Source organism: Rutidosis leptorrhynchoides, chromosome 3, assembly GCF_046630445.1.
Source record: "Rutidosis leptorrhynchoides isolate AG116_Rl617_1_P2 chromosome 3, CSIRO_AGI_Rlap_v1, whole genome shotgun sequence".
Lineage (NCBI taxonomy): Eukaryota > Viridiplantae > Streptophyta > Magnoliopsida > Asterales > Asteraceae > Rutidosis > Rutidosis leptorrhynchoides.
In genome coordinates this window covers 123,695,615-123,711,237 of record NC_092335.1, presented here as the reverse complement: position 1 = coordinate 123,711,237, position 15,623 = coordinate 123,695,615, and positions in this window count along the sequence as shown.

The window sequence follows — 15,623 nt, the reverse complement described above, 5'->3', positions numbered from 1 at the left end:
AAATGTAAATTGGAATGATTCCTGGACTGATTCACAAGTTCCCGGAGAGGAACCGGAAGAAGAGTCGGAACCAGAAGAAGAATCGGAATCGGAAGAAGAATCGGAACCGGATGAAGAAATAGAACCGGTGGGTGAAATAATAAAACGGTTAAGTAAAAGAAAATCCTCAACCAACCGACCAAGGTTAATTATGGTCAATGGTGTTTCCGCTAAGGAAGCAAAATATTGGGAGGATTACCAATTCTCCGATGAATCGAATTCTGACGAGAATTCCGATGATGTTATAGAAATTACCCCAACTGAATTTAAAAAGGCAAAAGAAAATAATAAGGGAAAGGGCATAAAAATAGAGAAATCTAATTCCAACCCCGATGAACTTTATATGTATCGTCAACCCCTGAAGTCCTTAAGTTGTAACAATGACCCGGGAACCTCTAAACCACCAGGTTTTTCTAAACCAATGTGGAAAACGACGGCTCGTATTAGGGGAACATCATATATCCCTAGAAACTTGGCAAAACGAACCAAAACCGAAGAAGAAGAAACAAGCGAGTCGGAATAAGATAGTTGTATTCGTGTGGTGTAATATATGTAATATAGTGTGCTTATGCTTTATGATATATGTAAAAATTGCTTGTATTAATAAGTATTTTTTTATGAATCTAACTCTTGTCTATTTTACAGTATAAAAACACAAAATGGATAGACAACCCAATATTTTAAGAGACCTACCCGGAGACATGATTGATGAAATCTTGTCTAGAGTCGGTCAGAATTCTTCGGCACAACTATTTAAGGCGAGATCAGTTTGTAAGACATTCGAAGAACGTTCCAAGAGTGCCTTGGTTTATAAAAGGCTTTCGTTCGAAAGATGGGGGATATCACATTGGGAAATCCATAAGTTACGATGTGTTTACTTTGACGCATATATTGCGGGGAACTCAAATGCTATTTTACGCAATGGGTTAAGAAATTATTTTGACTCAATATATCCGAATATTGGTCTTCATGATTTAGAAAAAGCGGCTAACATGCAACATAAAGAAGCATGTTATGCTTACGGATTAGTAATGTTCGCTTCTCACGAAAGTGAGAACAAGAACATCGGCCTACAACTATTAAGCAAAACGTTCCCACAAGTGACGGAGTCGGTAATTGGGGTAAGAAATGAGGTTTTTAGATTGTTACGGGACTGTTGGACATTACGTAACCCTCGTCCCTTTGACGACGTTACAACACGCTGTCTTATCAACGGCCATAACGGTTATGTTCCACAAGACCAAGGATGGGAAGTAGTCCTAGTAAAACCAGAATGCATGACTTGTTTCTGGACGTATGAATTACGTGTCTTTATTACCTTTGCTGAACGACTTGTGTACTAGCTAGAATTATCTTCACAACCATCTTGTATCAAATTTATTGTGTGCTATATTTCATGCTATATGTAAAATAAGCGGTATTGTAAGTTTGTAAAATATTATGTAAAAGTTTGAACGCGAAATATTATTATAACCAGTTTTTCATATAGAATTGTAGTAGTTGAATTGTATATTAGCTACTAAGTATGAACTTAACGGGTAGGTACTACCCGAATTTAAACTTATAAAATGCTAATATGAAGAAAAAACTTTTATAAATGAGTTCATATTATGCTACGAAATACTATTAACTACTCTTAATATTCTGTATGATTAACTTGTTCCATTTGACTATTTTGAAGGAAATGGCACCGACTACTCGACACACCGTGAATATGAATGAAGAGGAATTCCGTACTTTTCTAGCTTCAAACATAGCCGCAGTACAGGCTGCGCTACATACCAACAATAACCTTGGATCTAGCAGTACAGGAAATCGTGTAGGATGCACCTACAAAGAATTCACTGCCTGCAAACCTTTGGAATTTGATGGAACCGAAGGACCGATCGGATTGAAACGGTGGACCGAGAAGGTCGAATCGGTGTTTGCCATAAGTAAGTGTACTGAAGAGGACAAAGTGAAGTACGCTACGCATACCTTCACAGGTTCTGCGTTAACATGGTGGAATACCTATCTAGAGCAAGTGGGACAAGACGATGCGTACGCACTACCGTGGTCAGCATTCAAGCACTTGATGAACGAGAAGTACCGTCCCAGAACCGAGGTCAATAAGCTCAAGACAGAACTTAGAGGGTTACGAACCCAAGGATTTGATATTACCACGTACGAAAGACGATTCACAGAATTGTGCCTATTGTGTCCGGGAGCATTCGAAGATGAGGAAGAGAAGATCGACGCGTTTGTGAAAGGATTACCGGAAAGAATCCAAGAAGATATAAGTTCACACGAGCCCACCTCCATACAACAGGCATGTAGAATGGCTCACAAACTAGTGAACCAGATTGAAGAAAGAATTAAAGAACAGACTGCTGAAGAGGCTAATGTGAAGCAAGTCAAAAGAAAGTGGGAGGAAAACGGTGATAAGAATCACCAATACAACAACAACAGCAATTACAACAATAATCGCAACAATTATCCCAACAATCGCAACATCAATCGCAACTACAACAAACGGCCCAACAACAACAACAACAACAACAACAACAACAACAACAACAACAACAACAACAACAACAACAACAACAACAACAATAACAACAACAACAGCAACTACAACAATCATCCCAACAACAATAATAACCGCAACAACAACAACAATCAGAAGCAGCTATGCCAAAGGTGTGAAAAGTATCACTCGGGGTTCTGCACCAAATTTTGCAACAAGTGTAAAAGAAATGGTCATAGCGCGGCGAAGTGTGAGGTCTACGGACCAGGGGTTAATAGAACGAAAGGAACAAATGGTGTCGGAATGAGTAATGGCGGAGCAAGTAGTGTCGGAGCAAGTTATGCCAATGTAGTTTGTTATAAATGTGGAAAACCGGGCCACATTATTAGAAATTGCCCGAACCAGGAGAACACGAATGGACAAGGCCGCGGAAGAGTTTTCAATATTAATGCGGCAGAGGCACAGGAAGACCCGGAGCTTGTTACGGGTACGTTTCTTATTGACAATAAATCTGCTTACGTTTTATTTGATTCGGGTGCGGATAGAAGCTATATGAGTAGAGATTTTTATGTTAAATTAAGTTGTCCATTGACGCCTTTGGATAGTAAATTTTTACTCGAATTAGCAAATGGTAAATTAATTTCAGCAGATAATATATGTCGGAATCGAGAAATTAAACTGGTTAGCGAAACATTTAAGATTGACTTGATACCAGTAGAGTTAGGGAGTTTTGATGTGATAATCGGTATGGACTGGTTGAAAGAAGTGAAAGCAGAGATCGTTTGTTACAAAAATGCAATTCGCATTATACGAGAAAAAGAAAAACCCTTAATGGTGTACGGAGAAAAGGGCAACACGAAGCTACATCTTATTAGTAATTTGAAGGCACAAAAACTAATAAGAAAAGGTTGCTATGCTGTTCTAGCACACGTCGAGAAAGTACAAACTGAAGAAAAGAGCATCAATGATGTTCCCGTCGCAAAAGAATTTCCCGATGTATTTCCGAAAGAATTACCTGGATTACCCCCACATCGATCCGTTGAATTTCAAATAGATCTTGTACCAGGAGCTGCACCAATAGCTCGTGCTCCTTACAGACTCGCACCCAGCGAGATGAAAGAACTGCAAAGCCAATTACAAGAACTTTTAGAGCATGGTTTCATTCGACCAAGCACATCACCGTGGGGAGCTCCTGTTTTATTTGTCAAGAAGAAAGATGGTACATTCAGGTTGTGTATCGACTACCGAGAGTTGAACAAACTTACCATCAAGAACCACTACCCACTACCGAGAATCGACGACTTATTTGATCAACTACAAGGCTCGTCTGTTTATTCAAAGATTGAATTACGTTCCGGGTATCATCAAATGCGGGTGAAATAAGATGATATTCCAAAGACTGCTTTCAGAACACGTTACGGTCATTACGAGTTTATGGTCATGCCATTTGGTTTAACTAATGCACCAGTTGTGTTCATGGACCTTATGAACCGAGTGTGTGGACCATACCTTGACAAGTTTGTCATTGTTTTCATTGATGACATACTTATTTACTCAAAGAATGACCAAGAACACGGTGAACATTTGAGAAAGGTGTTAGAAGTATTGAGGAAGGAAGAATTGTACGCTAAATTTTCAAAGTGTGCATTTTGGTTGGAAGAAGTTCAATTCCTCGGTCACATAGTGAACAAAAAAGGTATTAAGGTGGATCCGGCAAAGATAGAAACTGTTGAAAAGTGGGAAACCCCGAAAACTCCGAAACACATACGCCAGTTTTTAGGACTAGCTGGTTACTACAGAAGGTTCATCCAAGACTTTTCCAGAATAGCAAAACCCTTGACTGCATTAACGCATAAAGGGAAGAAATTTGAATGGAAGGATGAACAAGAGAAAGCGTTTCAGTTATTGAAGAAAAAGCTAACTACGGCACCTATATTGTCATTGCCTGAAGGGAATGATGATTTTCTTATTTATTGTGATGCATCAAAACAAGGTCTCGGTTGTGTATTAATGCAACGAACGAAGGTGATTGCTTATGCGTCTAGACAATTGAAGATTCACGAGCAAAATTATACGACGCATGATTTGGAATTAGGCGCGGTTGTTTTTACATTAAAGACTTGGAGGCACTACTTATATGTGGTCAAAAGTATTATATATACCGACCACAAAAGTCTTCAACACATATTTAATCAGAAACAACTGAATATGAGGCAGCGTAGGTGGATTGAATTGTTGAATGATTACGACTTTGAGATTCGTTACCACCCGGGGAAGGCAAATGTGGTAGCCGATGCCTTGAGCAGGAAGGACAGAGAACCCATTCGAGTAAAATCTATGAATATAATGATTCATAATAACCTTACTACTCAAATAAAGGAGGCGCAACAAGGAATTTTAAAAGAAGGAAATTTAAAGAATGAAATACCCAAAGGATCGGAGCAGCATCTTAATATTCGGGAAGACGGAACCCGGTATAGGGCTGAAAGGATTTGGGTACCAAAATTTGGAGATATGAGAGAAATGGTACTTAGAGAAGCTCATAAAACCAGATACTCAATACATCCTGGAACGGGGAAGATGTACAAGGATCTCAAGAAACATTTTTGGTGGCCGGGTATGAAAGCCGATGTTGCTAAATACGTAGGAGAATATTTGACGTGTTCTAAGGTCGAAGCTAAGCATCAGAAACCATCAGGTCTACTTCAACAACCCGAAATCCTAGAATGGAAATGGGAAAACATTACCATGGATTTCATCACTAAATTGCCAAGGACTGCAAGTGGTTTTGATACTATTTGGGTAATAGTTGATCGTCTCACCAAATCAGCACACTTCCTGCCAATAAGAGAAGATGACAAGATGGAGAAGTTAGCACGACTGTATTTGAAGGAAGTCGTCTCCAGACATGGAATACCAATCTCTATTATCTCTGATAGGGATGGCAGATTTATTTCAAGATTCTGGCAGACATTACAGCAAGCATTAGGAACTCGTCTAGACATGAGTACTGCCTATCATCCACAAACTGATGGGCAGAGCGAAAGGACGATACAAACGCTTGAAGACATGCTACGAGCATGTGTTATTGATTTCGAAAATAGTTGGGATCGACATCTACCGTTAGCAGAATTTTCCTACAACAACAGCTACCATTCAAGCATTAAGATGGCGCCGTTTGAAGCACTTTATGGTAGAAAGTGCAGGTCTCCGATTTGTTGGAGTGAAGTGGGGGATAGACAGATTACGGGTCCGGAGATTATACAAGAAACTACCGAGAAGATCATCCAAATTCAACAACGGTTGAAAACCGCCCAAAGTCGACAAAAGAGCTACGCTGACATTAAAAGAAAAGATATAGAATTTAAAATTGGAGAGATGGTCATGCTTAAAGTTGCACCTTGGAAAGGCGTTGTTCGATTTGGTAAACGAGGGAAATTAAATCCAAGGTATATTGGACCATTCAAGATTATTGATCGTGTCGGACCAGTAGCTTACCGACTTGAGTTACCTCAACAACTCGCGGCTGTACATAACACTTTCCACGTCTCAAATTTGAAGAAATGTTTTGCTAAAGAAGATCTCACTATTCCGTTAGATGAAATCCAAATCAACGAAAAACTCCAATTCATCGAAGAACCCGTCGAAATAATGGATCGTGAGGTTAAAAGACTTAAGCAAAACAAGATACCAATTGTTAAGGTTCGATGGAATGCTCGTAGAGGACCCGAGTTCACCTGGGAGCGTGAAGATCAGATGAAGAAGAAATACCCGCATCTATTTCCAGAAGATTCGTCAACACCTTCAACAGCTTAAAATTTCGGGACGAAATTTATTTAACGGGTAGGTACTGTAGTGACCCGAACTTTTCCATGTTTATATATATTAATTGAGATTGATATTTACATGATTAAATGTTTCCAACATTTTAAGCAATCAAACTTGTTAAGACTTGATTAATTGAAATATGTTTCATATAGACAATTGACCACCCAAGTTGACCGGCGATTCACGAACGTTAAAACTTGTAAAAATGACATGACGATATATATATATATATGGATATACATATGGTTAACATGAGGTTATGATAAGTAAGTATCTCCATAAGTATATTAACAATGAGTTATATACATATAAACAAGACTACTAACTTAAGGATTTCGAAACGAGACATATATGTAACGATTATCGTTGTAACGACATTTAAATGTATATATATCATATTAAGATATATTAATATATCATGATATCATGATAATATAATAATTTAACATCTCATTAGATATAATAAACAATGGGTTAACAACATTAATTGAGATCGTTAACTTAAAGGTTTCAAAACAACACTTACATGTAACGACTAACGATGACTTAACGACTCAGTTAAAATGTATATACATGTAGTGTATTTAGATGTATTAAAATACTTTTGGAAGACTTCAAGACATATATCAAAACACTCATACTTAATAAAAATGGTTATAGTTACTTTCCCATTCTTTTCTTTCATCAAGAATTCTAGTCGTATTCTTACCCGTATTATACACAGCTTCAAAACGTACTTACTATGGGTATATACCAATAGGAACTAGCATGGGATTCCACTCTTGATTATGTCATGTATGACTAATCAATTTTAACTTCTACCATGAGCTAGTCAACTAACTAGAACTCCTTTTAACCCCACTCACCACTCACCAATTACCATTCATCATTCACTCCATTTCACTTCCAATTCTCTTTATAATTCTCTCTCAACACACACACACTATTATGAACGTATTTTTCCAGTAGTTAATCATCATCTTCATCAAAAATCACTTCAAGAATCAAGCTATAATCATCATAGGAAGAACACTTCAAGAACACTTCAAAAATCCCTTCAAGTTTACTAATTTACTTCCAAGCTTTCTAATCCATTCCAAGTAATCATCTAAGATCAAGAAACCTTTGTTATATACAGTAGGTTATCTTTCTTATTCAAGGTAATATTCATATTCAAACTTTTATTCAATTTCTATAACTATAAACTATCTTAATTCGAGTAAAAATCTTACTTGAACTTGTTTTTGTGTCATGATCCTACTTCAAGAACTTTCAAGCCATCCAAGATCCTTTGAAGCTAGATCATTTCTTGTCACTTCCAGTAGGTTTACCTACTAAACTTGAGGTAGTAATGATGTTCATAACATCATTCGATTCATATATATAAAACTATCTTATTCGAAGGTTTAAACTCGTAATCACTAGAACATAGTTTAGTTAATTCTAAACTTGTTCGCAAACAAAAGTTAATCCTTCTAACTTGACTTTTAAAATTAACTAAACACATGTTCTATATCTATATGATATGCTAACTTAATGTTTTAAAACCTGGAAACACGAAAAACACCGTAAAACCGGATTTACGCCGTCGTAGTAACACCGCGGGCTGTTTTGGGTTAGTTAATTAAAAACTATGATAAACTTTGATTTAAAAGTTGTTATTCTGAGAAAATGATTTTTATTATGAACATGAAACTATATCCAAAAATTATGGTTAAACTCAAAGTGGAAGTATGTTTTCTAAAATGGTCATCTAGACGTCGTTCTTTCGACTGAAATGACTACCTTTACAAAAACAACTTGTAACTTATTTTTCCAACTATAAACCTATACTTTTTCTGTTTAGATTCATAAAATAGAGTTCAATATGAAACCATAGCAATTTGATTCACTCAAAACGGATTTAAAATGAAGAAGTTATGGGTAAAACAAGATTGGATAATTTTTCTCATTTTAGCTACGTGAAAATTGGTAACAAATCTATTCCAACCATAACTTAATCAACTTGTATTGTATATTATGTAATCTTGAGATGTCATAGACACGTATACAATGTTTCGACCTATCATGTCAACACATCTATATATATTTCGGAACAACCATAGACACTCTATATGTGAATGTTGGAGTTAGCTATACAGGGTTGAGGTTGATTCCAAAATATATATAGTTTGAGTTGTGATCAATACTGAGATACGTATACATTGGGTCGTGGATTGATTCAAGATAATATTTATCGTTTCATTTCTGTACATCTAACTGTGGACAACTAGTTGTAGGTTACTAACGAGGACAGCTGACTTAATAAACTTAAAACATTAAAATATATTAAAAGTGTTGTAAATATATCTTGAACATACTTTAATATATATGTATATATTGTTATAGGTTCGTGAATCAACAGTGGCCAAGTCTTACTTCTCGACGAAGTAAAAATATGTGAAAGTGAGTTATAGTCCCACTTTTAAAATCTAATGTTTTTGGGATGAGAATACATGCAGGTTTTATAAATGATTTACAAAATAGACACAAGTACGTGAAACTACATTCTATGGTTGAATTATCGAAATCGAATATGCCCCTTTTTATTAAGTCTGGTAATCTAAGAATTAGGGAACAGACACCCTAATTGACGCGAATCCTAAAGATAGATCTATTGGGCCTAACAAACCCCATCCAAAGTACCGGATACTTTAGTACTTCGAAATCTATATCATATCCGAAGGGTGTCCCGGAATGATGGGGATATTCTTATATATGCATCTTGTTAATGTCGGTTACCAGGTGTTCACCATATGAATGATTTTTATCTCTATGTATGGAATGTGTATTGAAATATGAAATCTTGTGGTCTATTATTATGATTTGATATATATAGGTTAAACCTATAACTCACCAACATTTTTGTTGACGTTTTAAGCATGTTTATTCTCAGGTGATTATTAAGAGCTTTCGCTGTCGCATACTTAAATAAGGACGAGATTTGGAGTCCATGCTTGTATGATATTGTGTAAAAACTGCATTCAAGAAACTTATTTTGTTGTAACATATTTATATTGTAAACCATTATGTAATGGTCGTGTGTAAACAGGATATTTTAGATTATCATTAATTGATAATCTACGTAAAGCTTTTTAAACCTTTATTGATGAAATAAAGGTTATGGTTTGTTTTAAAATGAATGCAGTCTTTGAAAAACGTCTCATATAGAGGTCAAAACCTCGCAACGAGATCAATTAATATGGAACGTTTTTAATCAATAAGAACGGGACATTTCAGTTTTAAGGTAGTAGTTGGAAAGGATTAGTTACCTATGCACAAACAGATGTTATTTGAGAAGATTAATAAAAATTTTCAAGGTAGTATAATAAGATTGGTTGGAATGGACCTTAAGATTAACCTAACACCCATCAAGTTAGGAAGCTTGATGTAATGGCTGGAATGGACTTTAGGATTAACCTAATACTCATCAAGTTATGAAGCTTTGATGAAATAGTTGGAACGGACTGGCTTTCAAGGATGAAAGCGAAAGTTATTTATAGTAAGAAGATTTTTCGTATACCTCGCGAGAATGGTGAGCCAAAAGCCATCTAGGTTACTTCAACAACCCAAAATCCCACAATGGAAATGGGAAGGAATAACAATGGATTTCATCATGAAGCTACCGAAAACGGTAGGTGGTTTGGACACTATCTGAGTTATTATTGACCATCTCACCAAATTTGCTCACTTTCTAGCCATGAAAGAAATTGATACAATTGACAGACTTGCACAACGATACATAAAGGAAATTGTATCCCGTCACTCCAGCTATTCAAATTCTATATTAAGGACTACCCAAGAGTCTTATTTGATACTCATTCTTACGCAACTCTGAATCCAAACTTATTACGAGAGATTTCTTATTTGATGATAATCACACCATCATCCTTCTTACTTCGATATTAGTCATACCAGTTCAAAATTTCCAAAATCAATGGGTAGTTAATTTTCATCCTCATACTCTCCCGTTCGTATCTCACTTATAAGCAACAACTTCACACTTAAGCATTTTTGTATGCCCTACTAATAGTCATCAACCACATTTAAATTCAATAGTTTTCATTACCTCGTAACATTTTTGCTCAAATGTCACCCGAAATTTTCAAAAATCTTTTACTCATAAATCTTTTTGTAACCTCCGAAATATGAAAATTTTATTTGCCAAAATTTTACTCACACTATTTTACTGTACGATCCTCTCAAAGTTTTATAAAAATAAATTTATTTTATCGCCATACGTACAAATTTTAGAAACCGTATATGTTATATATAATAAAGTAAATAATTACTTATTTTTGACTAGTACATATTAAATTTTACTTTCGCTTTTACAAATCAATTCTTTTATTCAAAAGATATTTTACTTAGAATAGTACATGTTGTACATAACTCTAGTTTACTAAGAACTTCGTTTCTTTTCTTACATTGTCACCTTAAATGATTTCTATAAAATTTTCGTTGCTTGTTATATAAAATTTTTCGTGTCATTCGTATCCAAGTCATCACAAAGACTTTACAACCGTCGAAATCGAGAGATTCGTGTGTGTGTGTGATGAAGGCACTTGCTACCACGCCATGCAGAGCCTTCGGGCATCCACTAACACTTAAACCATTCAAAATTATTGCGTTACCCCAAGGATCTTATTTGCCACACCTGTTGGAACGATACTCTTTCTTACATAACTCTAAGTCCTGACTTATTCCAAGGGATTCTCATTTAGTGATACTAACACCACCAGTATTCCGACTTTAATATTAGCCATAACCTGTTTGGCACTTTCCAAAGTCAAGAAGCGACTAACTTCTCATCCTCATGCTCTATCCGTCATGCCTCACTTTTTAGCAACGGCTTCGCACGTGAACATTTTTGGCCCAAAGACTTGTGTGAAATGTCCCGTTCTTATTGATTAAAAACGTTCCATATTAATTGATTTCGTTGCGAGGTTTTGACCTCTATATGAGACGTTTTTCAAAGACTGCATTCATTTTAAAACAAACCATAACCTTTATTTCATCAATAAAGGTTTAAAAAGCTTTACGTAGATTATCAAATAATGATAATCTAAAATATCCTGTTTACACACGACCATTACATAATGGTTTACAATACAAATATGTTACAACAAAATAAGTTTCTTGAATGCAGTTTTTACACAATATCATACAAGCATGGACTCCAAATCTCGTCCTTATTTAAGTATGCGACAGCGGAAGCTCTTAATAATCACCTGAGAATAAACATGCTTAAAACGTCAACAAAAATGTTGTTGAGTTATAGGTTTAACCTATATATATCAAATCATAATAATAGACCACAAGATTTCATATTTCAATACACATCCCATATATAGATATAAAAATCATTCATATGGTGAACACCTGGTAACCGACATTAACAAGATGCATATATAAGAATATCCCCATCATTCCGGGACACCCTTCGGATATGATATAAATTTCGAAGTACTAAAGCATCCGGTACTTTGGATGGGGTTTGTTAAGCCCAATAGATCTATCTTTAGAGTTCGCGTCAATTAGGGTGTCTGTTCCCTAATTCTTAGATTACCAGACTAAAAGGGGGCATATTCAGTTTCGATCATTCAACCATAGAACGTAATTTTAATTACTTGTGTCTATTTCGTAAAACAGTTATAAAAGTTGCGCATGTATTCTCAGCCCAAAAATATAAAGGGTAAAAAGCGAATGAAACTCACTTTCACAGATTTTTACTTCGTCGGGAAGTAAGACTTGGCCACTGGTTGATTCACGAACCTATAACAATATATACATATATATCAAAGTATGTTCCAAATATATTTACAACACTTTTAATATATTTTGATGTTTTAAGTTTATTAAGTCAGCTGTCCTCGTTAGTAACCTACAACTAGTTGTCCACAGTTAGATGTACAGAAATAAATCGATAAATATTATCTTGAATCAATCCACGACCCAGTGTATACGTATCTCAGTATTGATCACAACTCAAACTATATATATTTTTGGAATCAACCTCAACCCTGTATAGCTAACTCCAACATTCACATATAGAGTGTCTATGGTTGTTCCGAAATATATATAGATGTGTCGACATGATAGGTCGAAACATTGTATACGTGTCTATGGTATCTCAAGATTACATAATATACAATACAAGTTGATTAAGTTATGGTTGGAATAGATTTGTTACCAATTTTCACGTAGCTAAAATGAGAAAAATTATCCAATCTTGTTTTACCCATAACTTCTTCATTTTAAATCCGTTTTGAGTGAATCAAATTGCTATGGTTTCATATTGAACTCTATTTTATGAATCTAAACAGAAAAAGTATAGGTTTATAGTCAGAAAAATAAGTTACAAGTCGTTTTTGTAAAGGTAGTCATTTCAGTCGAAAGAACGACGTCTAGATGACCATTTTAGAAAACATACTTCCACTTTGAGTTTAACCATAATTTTTGGATATAGTTTCATGTTCATAATAAAAATCATTTTCTCAGAATAACAACTTTTAAATCAAAGTTTATCATAGTTTTTAATTAACTAACCCAAAACAGCCCGCGGTGTTACTACGACGGCGTAAATCCGGTTTTACGGTGTTTTTCGTGTTTCCAGGTTTTAAATCATTAAGTTAGCATATCATATAGATATAGAACATGTGCTTAGTTGATTTTAAGAGTCAAGTTAGAAGGATTAACTTTTGTTTGCGAACAAGTTTAGAATTAACTAAACTATGTTCTAGTGATTACAAGTTTAAACCTTCGAATAAGATAGCTTTATATGTATGAATTGAATGATGTTATGAACATCATTACTACCTTAAGTTCCTTGGATAAACCTACTGGAAAAGAGAAAAATAGATCTAGCTTCAACGGATCCTTGGATGGCTCGAAGTTCTTGAAGCAGAATCATGACACGAAAACAAGTTCAAGTAAGATCATCACTTGAAATAAGATTGTTATAGTTATAGAAATTGAACCAAAGTTTGAATATGATTATTACCTTGTATTAGAATGATAACCTACTGTAAGAAATAAAGATTTCTTGAGGTTGGATGATCACCTTACAAGATTGGAAGTGAGCTAGCAAACTTGAAAGTATTCTTGATTTTATGTAACTAGAACTTGTAATATATATGAAGAACACTTAGAACTTGAAGATAGAACTTGAGAGAGATCAATTAGATGAAGAAAATTGAAGAATGAAAGTGTTTGTAGGTGTTTTTGGTCGTTGGTGTATGGATTAGATATAAAGGATATGTAATTTTGTTTTCATGTAAATAAGTCATGAATGATTACTCATATTTTTGTAATTTTATGAGATATTTCATGCTAGTTGCCAAATGATGGTTCCCACATGTGTTAGGTGACTCACATGGGCTGCTAAGAGCTGATCATTGGAGTGTATATACCAATAGTACATACATCTAAAAGCTGTGTATTGTACGAGTACGAATACGGGTGCATACGAGTAGAATTGTTGATGAAACTGAACGAGGATGTAATTGTAAGCATTTTTGTTAAGTAGAAGTATTTTGATAAGTGTCTTGAAGTCTTTCAAAAGTGTATGAATACATATTAAAACACTACATGTATATACATTTTAACTGAGTCGTTAAGTCATCGTTAGTCGTTACATGTAAATGTTGTTTTGAAACCTTTAGGTTAATGATCTTGTTGAATGTTGTTAACCCATTGTTTATTATAACAAATGAGATGTTAAATTGTTATATTATCATAATATTATGATATATAATATATCTCAGTATGATGTATATACAGTTAAATGTCGTTACAACGATAATCGTTACATATATGTCTCGTTTCGAAATCATTAAGTTAGTAGTCTTATTTTTACATATGTATTTCATTGTTAATACACTTAATAATATATTTACTTATCATTTAACATAATTAACCAAGTGTATCAATATCTTAATATGATTCATATGTACCTAGTAAGACGTTGTTATAACGATAATCGTTATATATATCGTTTTCGAGTTTCTTAAATTAATAGTCTCATTTTTATGTATATAACTCATTGTTAAAATACCTAATGAGATACATACTTATAATAAAAACATGTTAACTATATATATAACCATATATATGTCATCGTATAGTTTTTACAAGTTTTAACGTTCGTGAATCACCGGTCAACTTGGGTGGTCAATTGTCTATATGAAACATATTTCAATTAATCAAGTCTTAACAAGTTTGATTGCTTAACATGTTGGAAACATTTAATCATGTAAATATCAATCTCAATTAATATATATAAACATGGAAAAGTTCGGGTCACTACAGTACCTACCCGTTAAATAAATTTCGTCCCGAAATTTTAAGCTGTTGAAGGTGTTGATGAATCTTCTGGAAATAGATGCGGGTATTTCTTCTTCATCTGATCTTCACGCTCCCAGGTGAACTCAGGTCCTCTACGAGCATTCCATCGAACCTTAACAATTGGTATCTTGTTTTGCTTAAGTCTTTTAACCTCACGATCCATTATTTCGACGGGTTCTTCGATGAATTGAAGTTTTTCGTTGATTTGGATTTCATCTAAGGGAATAGTGAGATCTTCTTTAGCAAAACATTTCTTCAAATTCGAGACGTGGAAAGTGTTATGTACAGCCGCGAGTTGTTGAGGTAACTCAAGTCGGTAAGCTACTGGTCCGACACGATCAATAATCTTGAATGGTCCAATATACCTTGGATTTAATTTCCCTCGTTTACCAAATCGAACAACGCCTTTCCAAGGTGCAACTTTAAGCATGACCATCTCTCCAATTTCAAATTCTATATCTTTTCTTTTAATGTCAGCATAGCTCTTTTGTCGACTTTGGGCGGTTTTCAACCGTTGTTGAATTTGGATGATCTTCTCGGTAGTTTCTTGTATAATCTCCGGACCCGTAATCTGTCTATCCCCCACTTCACTCCAACAAATCGGAGACCTGCACTTTCTTCCATAAAGTGCTTCAAACGGCGCCATCTCAATGCTTGAATGGTAGCTGTTGTTGTAGGAAAATTCTGCTAACGGTAGATGTCGATCCCAACTGTTTCCGAAATCAATAACACATGCTCGTAGCATGTCTTCAAGCGTTTGTATCGTCCTTTCGCTCTGCCCATCAGTTTGTGGATGATAGGCAGTACTCATGTCTAGACGAGTTCCTAATGCTTGCTGTAATGTCTGCCAGAATCTTGAAATAAA